The following is an 18,131-nucleotide window of genomic DNA, read 5'->3' on the forward strand; positions in this document are numbered from 1 at the left end:
TGAAAGTTATATTGTGCATTCACTCACGAACAACACTGGACAGAAAAGGGGTACCACTGACCATGAATCCAAAAGTTACACTAACGACCAAAAAGGAAATTATTAACGGTCACCAGCCCACTAGCGCAATTTACATCCAAAATCCTGTACGAGATGATGGGAAAGACAAACATGTATTATTAAAGACTGACGTGGCAACAAAAGGTTGCCATTTTTTTCTTTTTAACACTAATTTTAAGTGAGTATGTAATGATAAAGAAAACTTAGAATTAACTCTTACGTTATGTTTCTCATTAAACTCTGAAAAAAAAAAACAATCGAGTAGTGATTTGAAAATATGCAATTAAACTGTATGTTAGTATCGAACTTTGTTAGGTGAACAATGACTTCCAGTGACGTCAAGGTAACGTCAACAAAGAAATTTAGAATGAAAAGCAAGCACTTTTACTTTGCAGTTACTTATTTTGCAAATTGGATTTCAAATTATTGTCTGAGCAACTGAGCCGTTTTTACTGACTCGAAAAGAAATAATAGAATACGTACCAAACCAAACAGCCATGTTCTCCAAGCTATATGTAAAAAAAATAAAACTTCCGCCCACTTAATTTGTGCATACCTTTAGATTTAGATTTTTTCCAGATTGATTCTCAAACTTGAAAAATGAAATTGCGTTACTTTACTCATATAGTGAAGCCCCTGTTGCACAACAGTTAATTGAAAGTACAATGAGGCTAAAAATCTTAAAAGTGAAATTATTCATTAATAAACTGGCTGTAAAAATTCAATTTGTTTCATATGACACTCGGTTAACATATAAGGGGGAAAAAGGTACAAGGACCCTGTTTGGTAACAATGTCTGAGGACAATGAGGACACAATCACCCTGAGTTTAACTTATTATTATTATTTACATAAATTTTATCAATCAAATCACATTCAGTTGTGCTGCTGGGTCAGCCGTTAATACCTTCTACCAATCAACAGTCTCACTTCAGTGCTGTGCATACGACGAAACTCGGAGCCGACGACGAAACTGTGCTGCTGGAACTGCTGCTGTTGTTGACGACGGTAGCATATTGTGGAGCCACTGCTAATTACAGGAACGGGGAATCGTAATTAATACAGCCTCTTCCGCCTGTCCACTGTCCTTACTCCTGCTCTAGACATCTGGCCGGCGCGCGTACATGACGCCGCCGAAAATGGTACTCTCTACTGCGAGAGCGTTAACACCACACGTCCGCACAATGCAAGCGCTGGAACCCGTCTCTCTCTCTCTCTCTCTCCGCGCGCTCCGCGCAACGACTCCTTTCCCCACCTCTGTCACAAAACATAAACACCAATACCACTCCTAACAACACACCAATACCCGCACAAGCGGCCGCTAACTCTACAACAGCACCTCAGGCTGCCACACCCAACACCAACACATCACCTGGGGGAACACTGGAAACACTATTCCCTGGACACACGACCGTTCAAATCCTTACCAAGGAACTGACGGCCGTCACTACACTCATCACCCAGCTCATGAGCGCCGAACCCTGGCAATACTGGGCTGTCATACACACTGCCATCACAACACTCTTTCACACTCTTACATGAATAACATACCACACCCGGCCCGTAACGCAAACCCGCACACACTATCACAGATCCTGTTCCGGAATGCAGACTCGATTCACAACAAAAGGGCAGAATTTGCCGCGCTTATGGAGCGCAAGGGAATCCTTGACGAGCTACTGAGCGAGACTAAGCTTAAACCGCACAAACAATTAAACTTTCCTGGCTACTGCGTCTTTCGTACCGACCGACCGGCCGATGCCATGGTAGGTGGAACTGCAATCGTCATACACAAAGACATTGAGCACACAAACATGGAGCTCCCTGAACTGGAAAAAATCGAGACTACGGCCGTCAGAGTCAAGTTCAACGGAGCCTACACCACACTGATATCGGTATACAACAGCCCTGTAGGCATTTCAACACGTGATATCAGCACACTACTCAACATCTCACCGTTAGTAATAGTCGCTGGAGGTCTGAACGCAAAACAACCAGAATGGAATTCACGCATACGAAATCCCAACGTGTTAGGCATGGCCCTCATCAAGGGAATTACATAGACACTCATCATTGCCGTTAAAAACGATCTGTCCTCAAACCACCAACCTATAACACTATACATTGAGGAAACACTGCAGCACGTGGAACAACGCAGGATGTTGGACTACGGGCATTGTTCAAGGAAACGCTCGATAGCCACATCCCACCCACACACGAAATTAACGAAACAGCACAAATTTACGAAGCAGTAGAAGCCCTCACCAACGCCGTCCAGGACACAATGGCGGGCACCATACCTGATCGCACCTCGCAACAACACAGTGCGGTCCTGTCCCAGGTAATCCTGCGCCTAATCTCAATGAGGAGACACCTCAGGAGACAACGGCAGCGCATCAGGCATCAGTACTTCAAACGGCACATTAACAGGCTACAGGGCATCATACACGATGAAATACAAACACGTAGAACACAACAGTGGAACCAATAACTCGAAGGGCTGGACACCGCGCGACCTGGCGTGTGGCAACTAGCCCGACACTTAACCAGGGAGAAAATGTACACCCCAACGCTCCAAGAGCCTGACGGACCTGCATACTCAGCGGAAGAGAAAGCAGAACTAATGGCCCGCACACTCGCAGCGTCATTAACACCGAACCTGGTACCATCAGATCCAGTGTTCACCCTTGCTACTGTCCAGGAGATTACACGCATTCTAGCCCAACCATCGTGCGACGACATTCGACGTGCTAGCACAGCCGAACTCTCCTGGGCTATAATGCATTCCGCTACTAGGAAAGCCCCTGGTGATGATGGCATTCAAAACCGTGTCCTCCAGGAGTTCACGGACAAAGCTACTGAATACCAAACACACAGAACGAGTGCCATACTGAAACACCAACACTTAGCCGCCTTTTGGAAGACGGCCAAGGACCTGATGTTCAGGAAGAAGGGGAAAGACCATAGCCTCCCACAAAATTACCGAACCATCAGCCTTCTGAGCTCGCTCAGTGAGATTGTTGAGAAGGTGATTCTCAAACGCATCACTAGGCACTGCATAACAAATGACATCCTGAAACCGGAGCAATTCGGCTTCAGGAATCACCACTCCACAACACAACAACTCTTACGGGTCGTTGAACATATAACACATGGCTTCAACATAAACAAAGCTACAGGGGCGGTGTTCCTGGACATCGAAAAGGCTTTCGACCGTCTATGGCACAACGGCCTCATTCGCAAAATCAGCGACGCGGGATTCCCCGACGGGCTGCTGCGTCTAATAAACTCATACCTCATAGACAGGAATTTCAACACTGACGTGCAGGGAAAACAATCAACACGACACGGTATACACGCGGGAGTACCCCAGGGAAGAATCCTAGGGCCCCTACTGTTTAACCTCTACGTAAACGATCTCCCAAACCACACACAACACAACGATGGCAATCTACGCGGATGACACAGCCATCCTCGCGCAAGATTGGAAACCATCAAACATTACGTCACGCCTACAGACTGCACTCTGAGTGGCTGAGCCTTGGTTGGAGAAATGGCGTGTTAGAGTAAACGTCGACAAGTGCTTGTGTTCACTAGAAGACCGAAGCAACTGCACAAACACCGACACAGCAGACCAGTAACTCTACATGCACGCCCAATACGTTTCCGTGAGAGAGTCAAATGCCTCGATGTCTGGCTGGACCGGAAATTATTCTGGGAGGGGAGGGGGGGGGGGGGGACCACATACAACACATGACCAACCGAGCTAGCGCGAGGCTCAAACAGCTCTACCCTACGCTCAACAGACGTAGCACACTGAACAGAAGTGTCGAGGTCCATGTTTTTTTCTTTTTTGGTCATCAGTCTACTGACTGGTTTGATGCGGCCCGCCACGAATTCCTTTCCTGTACGAACCTCTTCATCTCAGAGTAGCACCTGCAACCTACGTCCTCAATTATTTGCTTGACGTATTCCAATCTCTGTCTTCCTCTACAGTTTTAGCCCTCTACAGCTCCCTCTAGTACCATGGAAGTCATTCCCTCATGACTTCTCCTTATCAGTGTTTTCCACATATTCCTTTCCTCTCCGATTCTGCGTAGAACCTCCTCATTCCTTACCTTATCAGTCCACCTAATTTTCAACATTAGTCTATAGCACCACATCTCAAATGCTTCGATTCTCTTCTGTTCCGGTTTTCCCACAGTCCATGTTTCACTACCATACAATGCTGTACTCCAGACGTACATCCTCAGAAATTTCTTCTTCAAATTAACGCCGGTATTTGATGTTAGTAGACTTCTCTTGGCCAGAAATGTCTTTTTTTGCCATAGTGAGTCTGCTTTTGATGTCCTCCTTGCTCCATCCGTCATTGGTTATTTTACTGCCTAGGTAGCAGAATTCCTTAACTTCATTGACTTCGTGACCATCAATCCTGATGTTAAGTTTCTCGCTGTTCTCATTTCTATTACTTCTCATTACCTTCGTCTTTCTCCGATTTACTCTCAAACCATACTGTGTACTCATTAGACTGTTCATTCCGTTCAGCAGATCATTTAATTCTTCTTCACTTTCACTCAGGATAGCAATGTCATCAGCGAATCATATCATTGATATCCTTTCACCTTGTATTTTAATTCCACTCCTGAACCTTTCTTTTATTTCCATCATTGCTTCCTCGATGTACAGATTGAAGAGCAGGGGCGAAAGGCTACAGCCTTGTCTTACTCCCTTCTTAATACGAGTACTTCGTTCTTGATCGTCTACTCTTATTATTCCCTCTTGGTTGTTGTACATATTGTATATGACCTGTCTCTCCCTATAGCTTACCCTTTATTTTTTCAGAATCTTAAACAGCTTGCATCATTTCATATTGTCGAACGCTTTTTCCAGGTCGACAAATCCTATGAACGTGTCAGAATTGCCTCTCTCGTGTCTTTACTTTTCCTAAAGTCAAACTGATCGTCACCTAGCGCATTCTCAATTTTCTTTTCCATTCTTCTGTATATTATTCTTGTAAGCAGCTTCGATGCATGAGCTGTTGCCGTCTTCGGAATTGGGTGGATGACGCTTTTCCGAAAGTCAGATGGTATGTCGCCAGACTCATATATTCTACACACCAACGTGAATAGTCGTTTTGTTGCCACTTCCCCTAATTATTTTAGAAATTCTGATGGAATGTTATCAATCCCTTCTGCCTTATATGACCATAAGTCCTCCAAAGCTCTTTTGAATTCCGATTCTAACACTGGATCCCCTATCTCTTCTAAATCGACTCCTGTTTCTTCTTCTATCACATCAGACCCTTATAGAGGCTTTCAATGTATTCTTTCCACCTATCTGCTCTCTTCTCTGCATTTAACAGTGAAATTCCCGTGGCACTCTTAATGTTACCATCGTTGCTTTTAATGTCACCAAAGGTTGTTTTGACTTTCCTGTATGCTGAGTCTGTCCTTCCGACAATCATATATTTTTCGATGTCTTCATATTTTTCCTGCAGCCATTTCGTCTTAGCTTCCCTGCACTTCCTATTTATTTCATTCGTCAGCGACTTGTATGTCTGTATTCCTGATTTTCCCAGAACATATTTGTACTTCCTCCTTTCATCCATCAACTGAAGTATTTCTTCTGTTACCCATGGTTTCTTCGCAGCTACCTTCTTTGTACCTATGTTTTCCTTCCCAACTTCTGTGATGGCCCTTTTTAGAGACGTCCATTCCTCTTCAACTGTGTTGCCTACTTCGCTATTCCTTATTGTTGTATCTATAGCGTTAGAGAACTTTAAACGTATCTCGTCATTCCTTAGAACTTCCGTATCCCACTTCTTTGCGTATTGATTTTTGCTGACTAATGTCTTGAACTTCAGCCTTCTCTTCATCACTACTATATTGTGATCTGAGTCTATATCTGCTCCTGGATACGCCTTACAATCCAGTATCTGATTTCGGAGTCTCTGTCTGTCCATGATGTAATCTAATTGAAATCTTCCCGTATCTCCCTGCCTTTTCCAAGTATACCTCCTCCTCTTGTGATTCTTGAACAGGGTATGCGCTATTACTAGCTGAAACCTGTTACAGAACTCAATTAGTCTTTCTCCTCTTTCATTCCTTGTCCCAAGCCCATATTTTCCTGTAACGTTTTCTTCTACTCCTTCCCCTACAACTGCATTCCAGTCGCCCATAACTATTAGATTTTCGTCCCCCTTTACATACTGTATTACCCTTTCAATATCCTCATACACTTTCTCTATCTGTTCATCTTCAGCTTGCGACGTCGGCATGTATACATGTACACATGAACTATCGTTGTCTGTGTTGGTCTGTTGTTGATTCTGATTAGAACAACCCAGTCACTGAACTGTTCACAGTAACACACCCTCTGCCCTACCTTCCTATTCATAACGAATCCTACACCTGTTATACCATTTTCTGCTGCTGTTGATATTACCATATACTCATCTGACCAGAAATCCTTGTCTTCCTTCCACTTCACTTCACTGACCCCTACTATATCTAGATTGAGCCTTTGCATTTCCCTTTTCAGATTTTCTAGTTTCCCTACCACGTTCAAGCTTCTGACATTCCACGCCCCGACTCGTAGAACATTATCCTTTCGTTGATTATTCAATCTTTTTCTCATGGTAACCTCCCCCTTGGCAGTCCCCTCCCGGAGATCCGAATGGGGGACTATTCCGGAATCTTTTGCCAAAGGAGAGATCATCATGACACTTCTTCACTACAGGCCACATGTCCTGTGGATACACGTTACGTGTCTTTAATGCAGTGGCTTCCATTGCCTTCTGCATCCTCATGTCGTTGATCATTGCTGATTCTTCCGCCTTTAGGGGCAATTTCCCACCCCTAGGACAAGAGAGTGCCCTGAACCTCTATCCACTCCTCCGCCCTCTTTGACAAGGCCGTTGGCAGAATGAGGCTGACTTCTTATGCCGGAAGTCTTCGGCCGCCAATGCTGATTATTTATCAAATTTTTTTATCCATCTTTTTTTTTCAGTTAACTAGGACGGCCGTTCGCCACCACTTCAGGTTACGCCAACGAAACAATAATTAAATATGCCTGTGAACTTTTAATATAAAAAAATAAAAAAAGGAGAAAGGAAAGGGTATAATACTTTATTATATTTGATTTGTTGTTCATTTTGTTCTTAGTTTGTTCTTGTGTATTTATTTGGATTGGAAACGCAGGTCTCCAGCCCACTTTTTTTTAACTATTTTTTTTTAAATATAGGTATCAATGTGCGAACAGTCATAGCTAATCAAGCCTGGAAAACCTAAACCAGAATGAAGACACCATCTAAGATATTAAACGTAAATAACATGAAAAGAAAGCTACCACGTCGTAGTAAGGCTTCCCAGCGACTGCGCCCACTGATAAAGATTGTTCAATATATGCTCGTTTGCAGTTCGTTCTGACCTCATCTGCCACTGCCTGGAACATTCCAGCTGCACGGCGGGCTGTGAAAGGCACTCCATAGGTAGTTTGCGAAGCCTTGTCGATATCTGGTATGCCCGGAAATAGCATGATGTCTTTCTTGCAAATAGAGCCAGAAGTCAAGGAAATTCTTGTGTCCGTCACGACAGAGGTAATGGACCGCATGTCCACGTATCCAGGTGACGGAGTTGGTTCCAGTCTTGGGGTAAAATGTCTCATCCGGAAACAATAACGTGGGTGCAGATATATGCTCCGGGATAACTCGCAAGAGATAAGCCAGCATCTGCCGCACTAGGTGCCAAACCGGTTCCGCCTCTCCGCAGCTGAGGCGGTGCTCGTCAGAATCTACTGTGTTACAACCCACTCAATTAGGAGATTCTGCCATGTGGATATTGTAGAGACGTTCTTGCGTCACCAGCTTCCCATTAACGACTATGTACCATTGGGAAACAACGTCGGAATCAAGCATGGCATCGTGTACAGTCTTCCACACCACGCGCCACCGTACGTCAGGATATTTTAGTTCGACCACATTTAGGGGGCGGCGTTGCATCATGACGTGATAAATACGTCGAGTCGTGGCCATTTGTGGTGTCGTGAGCTCTACACTGCAATAACTTTGCTCTAAATAGAAACGTCCTATATAAAAGAGGGGCGCTGGGATGTCCTGTAGTGGCTCTTAGTGAAGCAGGTCGTAGCGCCGTCAGAAGCAGACTCGTGAGGCTCGTAGGACAACGGCGCAGCAGACATAAATGTGAGCTAACATAGAGGGCAATGGCCCTATCATGGACGTTGACTAGGCCGAGACCACCTTTTTCCTTGGGGAGAGTAAGAGATACGTATCAGATCTTCAGTAACATACCAGCAGTGACGAAGTATCCCAGCGCTGCCATAATGCTACGAGCCAAGGGTTTCGGAATGGGTAGCGTTTGGCCGACATGCGGTATGCGGGACGCAAGGTATACATTGGCATAATACGCCCGCTGAACGATGTTGAGGGATCGCAAGCGCTGATTTGCAATTTCGGCCCTAATTTGGTGAAGAAGGCGTCGATAATTGAGCGTCGTCGCGCGTCGCATGTCGTTCATGAACTCTAAGCCCAAGCAGCGGACAGTATCACATCCCGATTCTCAAGGCGACAGACTTGTCAACGTTGATTTGGCTACCAGAAGCTGTACCGTAGGTTGCAATCCAGTCCAACGCCGCGGCCATATCGTCAGCTCCTCGTATGACGATCATCAAATCATCCGCATATGCGGTGCAGCGATAGATGGAACCTTTGTTGTGTGGTCTCCGAGACAGGCTCACTGGGATACAGTTCGGCGGGTCCATGGCCAATGCAAATAACAATGTTGATAATGGACATCCCTGTCGTACTGATCGGCGGATCGGCATGGGTGCCGTCAGTCTTCCATTAACAAGAACTCGGGAAGTAGCCTCATGCAGAAGGCGTGTCAACACTGTGATAAAGGGGTCGGGGTATTCCATGCGCCGTAGAACGGCCGTGAGGAAAGTGTGGCCCACACGGTCAGAAGCCTGGCTAAAGTCGATAGACGCCAGGGCTGCCGGCAAACGTCTCACCCGTGCAAGGGAGATGAGATCTCTGTAACGACATAACGCAGTCCCCAAGGACATCTGATCGCTGGACAGGACGTGCAATAGTGTGCCCCGAAGACGTTCTGATAGCAGCCTCTAAAAGATCTTGGAGTCGCTGTTCAATTACGTTAAGGGGCGATAATCGCAGACATGATTCCATCCCTTCGGCTTATGGGTGGCGACAATCAGTCCTTCCAAGAACGGTGCAGGCAACGGTATACCCGGGGACATCAATTCCTAACAAATTTCAACCCAACACGGTACCAACAGTTGTTTAAATGCTCGATAGAACTCTAATGGTAATCCATCGATTCCTGGTGATTTATGGGGAGTACCTTTACCAATGGCGTCGAGCACTTCCTCTTCTGTCACTTCTCGCAGTAAAGTCGGTACCATGGCTGGTGGAACTGTACCGTGGACATGTGCTGTAACGGCGTCTACTGTCGCCATATCAGGGAGCACTGCTGAATAAAGTTGAGCGTAATGCCCATAGAAGGCTTCTGCTATATCTGCTTGTTCTGCCACGTGTCGTCCGTCGTCCGTTATCATGTCGGTTATCAGTGCCCTACGGCGCCTCCTGCGTTCTAGGAGCACGTGGTGCATAGATGGCCTTTCTGATTCTATCATGTCTGGAGCACGCGACCGTATAACAGCGCCTTGCAAATGATGGCGTGCTAAGGAGATGAGCTGCGCTTTCGCGCGGTTGACTGTGATCTGCCGGTCAGGTGAGGGCTACATAGCAAGACATTCCCGTAGGACGGTGTAATAAAAGTTTTCCGTGCTCCTCCTCCATGCCGCCGCTTCCTGACCGTAAGCCATGAAGGTCCTCCTAAGAGCAGGCTTCGCACATTCAATCCACCAACTGAGGGTCGATCGGTAACGACCACGACGCTGTAAGGACGCGTTTCACGACTCTTCGACAGCACCTTTACATGCCGGCTCGTCCAGATGGGCGACGTTCGGTTTCCAGGGGGGGCCTACTGCGCCACACACGTGCAGCTTGGAGGGCAATGGTGCAAATATAGGCTGTGTGGTCGGTGAATGCAGTGGGCCAGAGCTCTGATCCTCTCGTCGCCGTCGAAAGGGTGCTTGTGACGTAAATCCTGTCTAACAGACTTCATGAATGACTTGTATAGTGGGTGTATCCAGGAGCTGGGCCATGGATATGGCGCCACGTGTCAATCAGGTGGAGGTCACGCACTAGCATTTCCAATTCCGCACACGGGACGTGATGTGGCTGCTGATCAGACGGAGATAATGTACAGTTAAAATCTCCTCCGATCACCATATCGTCTAAGCGGCCCATAAATAGACGCGTGATATCTTCCGAAAAAAAGCGGGCCCGATCTCTCCGTCTCCCTGATCCTGAAGGGGCATATACATTGATGAGTCGTACACCGTTGACAGTTACTGCCATGGCTCTTGCACTCGGTAAGTGCAGTACGTCCGTAGCCGCCAAACCGTCCCGTAGCAGAACAGCCACACCACAATCGATAGAAGAGGTGTGGGAGATGTGGGCGGTGTATCCGTAGAAGTCAGGGAAACTAGCGACACATACTTCCTGTAAGAGGGCCCCGTCGACGCCCACCGCATCAAGCATGCGTTGTAGCATTGTCAGTTTGTGTGGTGCCCTTATCGCGTTGATATTGATTGTGGCAAGGCGAAAGGTGTGCTGCCTAGCCTCTTCACCTAGGGTAGAAGCCATGGCAATCAAAGCTAACCGCAAGAGATGCCGGACCCACCAAATTCGTTACAAATTATGCGTCTGTTACACTAGGAGTGGCATCTCCAATGCCACCCTCTCTTTATATTAAAAGTTCACCCGTGCCCTCTTCAGGAAGTTCCTCAACATCGTCCGACCACAGTGGCTGCAACACGATGCTGTGTAGCTGATCGGCACCTAAATCTTCCGCACGTACGTCGTCTTTGGTAGAGGTAGGCGGAGCGCCATACATCGACGCGACCTGCTGAATCCGTGGTGCAAGAAGTAACTTGGCACTCGTGGTATGGGCAAGTGAACCGTCTACTTAGATCCTCAGCAGGTGCAGCATCCAGGCCTTCTGATGATATGTCACATTCTTGACCGGCCGTGTGTAGGAGGCAATCGTCAGAAGGGGTCCGCCGACGTCGCTTCCGTCGTCGAGGCGAACGTTGTTTTCGAACGTGGACATCCGTATCCGAATGTGGGAGGCAATCCAGCGTCGTATCACCTTCCGCTAGGAAAGCCGCGGTTGGGGCTATGTTCGCGTCCACGTCCATCGCGTTCTGGATGTTACGTTGCGTCTGGAGTCCGTGGGACTGTTGCTGCTGCTGTTGCTGTGGAGGGGGCGACATATGGGTTGGCATCGGGGGTCCTTCCTCTTCCTCCCTTGGTGCTTCTGGCGTCGATGGGTGTGTCTGATCGCCCGTTTCGTCCTCAACTATGGTGCGCATCGTCGTCTGAGGGTACGTGAGGGGCAGGATTCTCGTCCCCGTCGGGGAAACAGAGTCTCCCACTGGTATCTGCGTAATTCGACGTTGTAAGCAGCTCGATCGAAGATGGCCTTCCTGCCCACATCCGGAACAGGTACGCGGCTGACCGTCGTACATGATGATTGCACGACAGCCACCGATGTTCAAATAGGACGGCACATGTTTCTTGAGCTCAAGTTTAATTTGGCGCACACCATTGTAGACCTTATACGTCGAGAAAGTTTGCCACTTTTCCGCAACGTGGTTGATAACATTGCCGTACGGTCGGAAGGCGGCCTTGACAACTTCCTCTGGGACCTCGAAGGGGAGCTCAAAAATCCTTACAGTCCTCAGGCCCATGCCTGCATGATCCACCGTCACTGCACCGATATGCCCGTCAGAATGTTTGAATCTGAGAGAGTTCGAGTATTTAGACACCACTGCACTGGTCATTTTAACATAAACCACGCTCGCCGTTATAGAAAAATGTATTCCGACGACAGTCGCCGGATCTAACCGTAGATCGTCGCGTATGAACTGTTCTATTTCATAGGCTCGAGGACGCGCGTGATCTGGTTGGAAAGTAATTTTGGTCGTATCGTGGCTCCATGTGTGTGCCATAGTCGCACTGAACTTGGAACAAATACAACTCGCGCCGCAAGAAGGTAAACACAAGCAAGCGCTCACGGTCGCGCACGGCGGGGCGCAGCGGACGTCCTCGCCCCACCGCAGCCGAAAGCAGACTGTTTTAGGCAGTGGCGCGGATCGAACCCGGGACCGAAGACGTTTTGATTATGAATCAAAGACGCTACCACTAGACCACGGGTTACCTGACATTTATTCGACCCCTCATGACGTACACAGCTCTTGTATGGGGATACGCTGCGCCTACACGCCTGCGCCGCCTGCAGCTCATACAAAACAAAGTACTCAAGATCATAAGCAATGCTCCACGATAGACACGCATCGCTGACCTTCACCGGGAATACCGACTTGAGACTCTCACGGAGGTAATCCACAAACTCATCACAAGACTATACAGAAACTCCAGCCATTCCCAGAACCCGTTTATTCAGAATCTGGGGAACTACGAGCACAACCATAGGTGGAAACACAAAAGACCAAAAGACATACTTGTAAGGACCCAACATCTATGGCCAAGCACACGCAAACACAACGGTACAGGTGAGCCCCTGTTAATCAGTCCCCATTACTGGATATCCAGCTGGAATACACTGCCAAATGTCACCAAACAGGGAAGCCGTACCGTACACTGCATGCAGACAATCTCCACACATCCCCCACACAGTGAGATGATCTACGGCCGATCTACTATATAACGATCTTGATTGTTCCAGGAATGTAGCGGCTGCAGCAACTGGGATACATCGCTATCGCTTGCCACGGTAATGATGCATGATACCCAGACTAACAAATCCAACCTTGCGTGAAATATCGCAGCAAGTAGGCCACTACTGCTCTTACTACCCATCCCACTGTCGCAGAGGTTTTCTTCCCACGGCACGAGCCTTGGCACTTTTTTCCCTCTGCTCTGCTAATCGCTACCCTCACTCGCGTTTCGTCCACTATCTGTCACCTGATGGACCGTGTTAATGCGTAGTCTTACCGGATAACATCACAGCCCAGCATCCTGTGAGCCATTTACTGGATAACTAACATGTTATACGCAGGTGACAGTAAAACTTTTGGTTTGGTCACCACGTTGGTGCGGGCTTGGAGGGGCCCCATCTCTCTTTTTAAACTCCTTACCCAAATATTTTACAGGCACAAGTACAGATATTATCGTTGCTAGTCGATGAAAATAACAATTCCTTTGGATTTTTCCCAGGGCTTGTAAGTTTCACAGTAAAACACAGATAAATAAAATGAAATGTCAACAGACTTCTACCTAAATTTACACATTAGTGAAGCAGTGTCCTCACTTATTAAAATAAAGCATTTAAATTACAAATATTTACATACAATTCAGCAAAAGAAATTTACAGATCGGTAGCAGGTGTCATACATCCTGCATTTTCGGTGTTACATGTTCTGGGCCGGCTTAACGTATTTCTCAGACATGGGTCTCCGTCATTTATCGAGATGCTGCAGTATCTTTCAAATTCTTCGTCCTTCTCCGTGGGCCTCTACGTCTTCCACAATCGCATTGTTCTCTTTGATTTCTCTTGCATCGGCCCACTAGTCTCTCTCCGTCCCATTGTTTAATCTATGATTCACAGTCAGAACGTGTCTTGTAACCTTAATGGGCCTTTTTTGTTTGGTTTTTTGAAGGTTGAGAGTACTGAGTGTGGAAGTGAAGGGGGAACTGAGCAGGGTGAGCATCGCGGGAACACGTTGAAGCGTCGAGATGCGTGAAAGACGTCGGCAAGCAATCCCGCCACGTGCGAGCCACGTCTGCGACCTGCTTCTTACTCCAGGATGGAGTTACACCTAACGAAATTTTTTCGCAGATCAAAACGATATACGGCGAAGATGTTATGAGCAAAACGAGTGCCTTTAAGTGGTGTTGGGTTTTTAGTGGTAGCAGAACAAATGTTTATTACGAACAGAGTAGTGGAAAACATTCCATTTCGATGAGATGGTGCAGAAACTCCAGGAAAGTGCTTGTAAAGACTGCCCATTGACAGGGATGAAATTTCTGCAATTTTTCCACAGTCTTCAGAACTCTCGTATACGACGCACTCACAGAAACGCTGGGATACCAGAAAATGTGTGCAACATGGTTCCCGAAACAGCTGACAGAGCGGCAAAAAAAAAGTGTCAATAGCGGCCACGAATTTTTTGAGAGACTATAACTGGAAACGAGGCTTTTCTGAGCTCTGTTTTGGCTGGAGGTGAAACGTGGTGATAAGACAGTCGTCATGGTCGTGTCACAGTAATTTCCCATCTGTCAAAAAATTCAAAACCACAATTCCGAGCAAAAAAATTGTCTCCCCAGTGTTTTGAGACCTAAAGGTCGTAATGTTTGAAGGAGTTATGCTTCAGGAGGAGACTATCAATGCACAACTCATAGGGTTGGGATGTTTTGAATCATCCCCCCCTCCCGTATTCTCTTGACTTGATATCTTGAGATATCGTCTTTTCATCTCCCTCACGGCGCACGTGAATGGAATTAAACTTTCAATAGACGAGCAGGTGCAGAAAGAGGTTCTGAATTGGAGAAAGGAGCCGGAGAGAGAGTTTTTCGAGGAGGGCACAAAGAAGCTTGTGTCGCGGCTCACCAGTAGCAGTGAACGGGATGGCGCTTATGTGGAAAAATATTCAACAAACGTATCAACGATATCCTGTAACTTTTTCCAATATACGCTTCTAAATAACATAAAAATCTAGTACACTTACTTTCTGCAAATACTTCATCCGTGTTCCGTCGTGGAGACGGATGATTCTAGAAATGACTATTGTTACGTCTCTGTTATCCATAACATATATCTTCTCGCGTGTTCTTCTCTTGTAATCAATTAATTGAATTATCTTAAAATCCCTCTGCGGAATTATTGACAGTTTTTGTCTAACTGGAACCGGTGCCTGTTTTTCTCTGACAGTTTTTTCACAAAGTCAGAATCTTAATTAACTGTATGCCCTTCGCCAAGTCCTCTAGATACACAGTGAAACGGTATCTGTTATTTGGGTAATGGTTTGTACAACGTAACTGTCAAAAAAACATGTTTAACCGTGGCTGACGGACCTCGTTAATCCATAATTAAACAATCAGCGAGGTTACGAACTACCGAAATGATAGCAAAATGAATTCAATTACTAAATATTTATTTCATAAGAATCTCGTACATGCGTAAAAACTGAATATAACTAATGTTGCTCTATGATAAATTTGTATTGTTTTCTTTATTTCTACTGCGTCATCTCCCTGTTTCAAGTCACAAATCTACGATTTTCGAATGAAACCTGAATTAATCTTTGACATCTTCAGTTTTGCTATAAACACTTTATTCGAAAGCAACAGACAGGAGAATTGCTACGCAGAGCAAAAACATTCTGTAGGTTACCCGTCTCTTTACATATCCTCACTCAGTTTCTAGAATGATCACTGGTTCCGCTTTTTGGAGAATCTAGTATGACACTGATCACATGCATACAGAAAGCGATCGCTTTAACATAACGCCCGATAGGTATGCAACACATCCAACGTAGTGGGAAGGCGGACACGTCATTAGCTGACCAAGCTACTAGAAAAACTACCGTAGTCTACGCTTACTTACGGTAATCTGCAGCAGCCCGCGCTAGTTTTACAACTCTTCAACTAAATAAACAAGGCACATAGTCTGGAAGATCATATAAATAAGCCATTATGATACACCAAAGAGAGGATCAGTGACGTCTATTGGATTTGAAATTGTCGGACGCCACCTGTGGGGAAGTTATGGCTGGCAAACACTTCGGGAGCATTTCTCTCCTTTGGTACCTCAAGGAAATCGTGGAATTACCGCTGGAAAATGAGATAATATGGAATGAGAGGCTCGCTTTCTTTACAAAGCGCGCTCCACGCTTCTTAGGCACGCGACACCCACGCTTCGTAGGTACGGTAATAACCTTTGACATGACTTGCCCACATGCAGACATATGTTGTGGCGCAAACGGGAGTCTTGCCGTCTATTAGTAGTGAGTAACACGCGTTAAACTCGAAACTATAGAACACTACAGAGTGTATCACAAGTAGTGATCATTCATCTGACGTGGATAGGAAAGATCTGGGAACGCTGGTCTTCGTCGCTGCATGCTGATGTAATGGTCAATGTCTCGATTCTTGGTGACCACTTTACAGTTCAATTAGGGAATCATGAACGTGCCTCATCTAAGCCCATGAAAGTTAAAAACGGCCTCAAAAGCTGCGCAAAAGATGTCTAATCGAATGCCTGGGATCCACACTACATTTTCATGTTTATCCATATTGAAAACAGTGTTTATGGTTCGTATTGAATGTCTAGATCAAATGTACGATATATGGCTTTCAATATTAAACAAGAAAACTTTATTTAGTACAAACCGTATAATGCGTTTGTAAATATCAACTAGACTATCAATGGTTCTACGTCATGCAGTTCTTGTAGTAGGCAATTTTTGTTCAAATTAACTTAAATTAAAAACAGATGTTCCATATGTGCTACATGGATAAACAAAAAACGTACTTGTTGTTCACAAATAATTTGCCATATACCAGGGAACATTTGTAATACTAACATTAAGTTGTGATCTAGACGCTCAAGAGAGTTGAGTACTGTTTGTTTTCACTCTAAATGTTAAAGATAACAATTTTTACTTGTTTCTCGACACAGTTTGAGTGTGGGGATCTAGCGGGTACAGAACTAGACTCCAGTAAGGGGCGGGGTTCTTCCCCTGTTCCAGTGGCTCCGGGACGGCCCGAGGTTCATTCGGCCTGCTGCCACACAGAGTACCGGAGAGATGGGCTCGACAGCCTCCCCCTCCGAGTGCCGCGGTGTACGAAAGGCTGCACTATGCATGCGGTCTGACAAGAAGCTCGTTCACTGCTTAAATGACACAGAATTTAGTTTAGTTTTCCTTGAGAAAATTAATTTTTTGTTGTTGTGGGCTAATTGGACGAGTGTCAAACTAAAAATTCAAAGGTCCAACGTTTAACCCTTAGTCGACCTTGTGAATACCTTCTGTCACTTATCGCAACTTTCATCTGTGGTAATGAATTACATCTGTGGTACATATCTAGTTCCATAGTGGTTTCGAATCCATATTAACTGTAGGTCCTCCTATATTTGCGGATAAGTCAGTTCAAAAATCGAAAGATGACAAGGGTTTGCAACATTCTGCAGGACAACGGCTTGTAATGCTCTCCGGTGTTGAGACCTATCGCTGGGTTGAGGGCATCTTCACAATTTACGAATTGCGTTTGTACGAAACTCCCAACCTGCCGGTCAGTACACACACTCTGTTAAGTAGTACAACCTCTTACTAATGTTATTTAATGTTGTGATATAGCAGTCTGATTGTAGGCCTGTGTACTTGTTCCTACCTTTCTTGTTCTTCTGTCACTAATTTTTCACGTACGTGTCTGTATCGTTAAAAATGGCACTTCCTTTGTTTTCTGCACTCACAAATGATTTAACTCTGTATGTATAACAATTTACCCCCCCCCCCCCCTCCCCCCATGAACTATGGACTTTGCCGCTGATGGGGAAGCTTGCGTGCCTCAGCAATACAGATAGCCGTGCCTTAGGTGCAACCACAACGGAGGGCTACCTGTTGAGAGTGCAGACAAACGTGTGGTTCCTGAACAGGGGCAGCAGCCTTTCCAGTAGTTGCAGGGGCAACAGGCTGGATGATTCACTCATCTGGCCTTGTAACATTAACCAAACGGCCTAACTGTGTTGGTACTGCGAACGGCTGAAAGCAAGGGGAAACTACAGCCGTAATTTTTCCCGAGCGCATGCAGCTTTACTATATGGTTCAATGCTGATGCCGTCCTCTTGGGTAACCCATTCCGGAGGTAAAATAGTCCCCCATTCGGATCTCCGGGCGGGGACTACTCAGGTGGACATAGTTGTCAGGAGAAAGAAAACTGGCTCTTCT

Source organism: Schistocerca gregaria, chromosome 4 (assembly GCF_023897955.1).
Source record: "Schistocerca gregaria isolate iqSchGreg1 chromosome 4, iqSchGreg1.2, whole genome shotgun sequence".
Lineage (NCBI taxonomy): Eukaryota > Metazoa > Arthropoda > Insecta > Orthoptera > Acrididae > Schistocerca > Schistocerca gregaria.